We start from the raw sequence: 331 nt of genomic DNA on the forward strand, positions 1-331 counted from the left end.
CATGTTGTAGGGCCAAACATTGCACGCACCTGTCATGAGTGTCTCCTCCTGCGATGAACCTGTCACATGGCTCGATGCATCTCCTTCTAGCAAAAACATGCATGTTAATGGTATTTTGATTATGTTATGTTAATAAGCGTATATTTGCACAATATGACGTTATTCGTTAATCTACGTTGGGAAGCTACCGAGTGATGTATGTGTGTTATTGTGTCGTACAATTCGCTGTTGTCAGCACTGTTTGCAATAGAGAAGTGTAAGTAATGTAAATACATTTCCATAAAGTAACTAAATATAAGTAATCTATTTTATTTGTCCATTAGTACTGTTG

The sequence above is a fragment of the Sinocyclocheilus anshuiensis genome, unplaced genomic scaffold, assembly GCF_001515605.1.
Source record: "Sinocyclocheilus anshuiensis isolate Anshui unplaced genomic scaffold, SAMN03320099.WGS_v1.1 scaffold4361, whole genome shotgun sequence".
Taxonomy (NCBI): Eukaryota; Metazoa; Chordata; class Actinopteri; order Cypriniformes; family Cyprinidae; genus Sinocyclocheilus; species Sinocyclocheilus anshuiensis.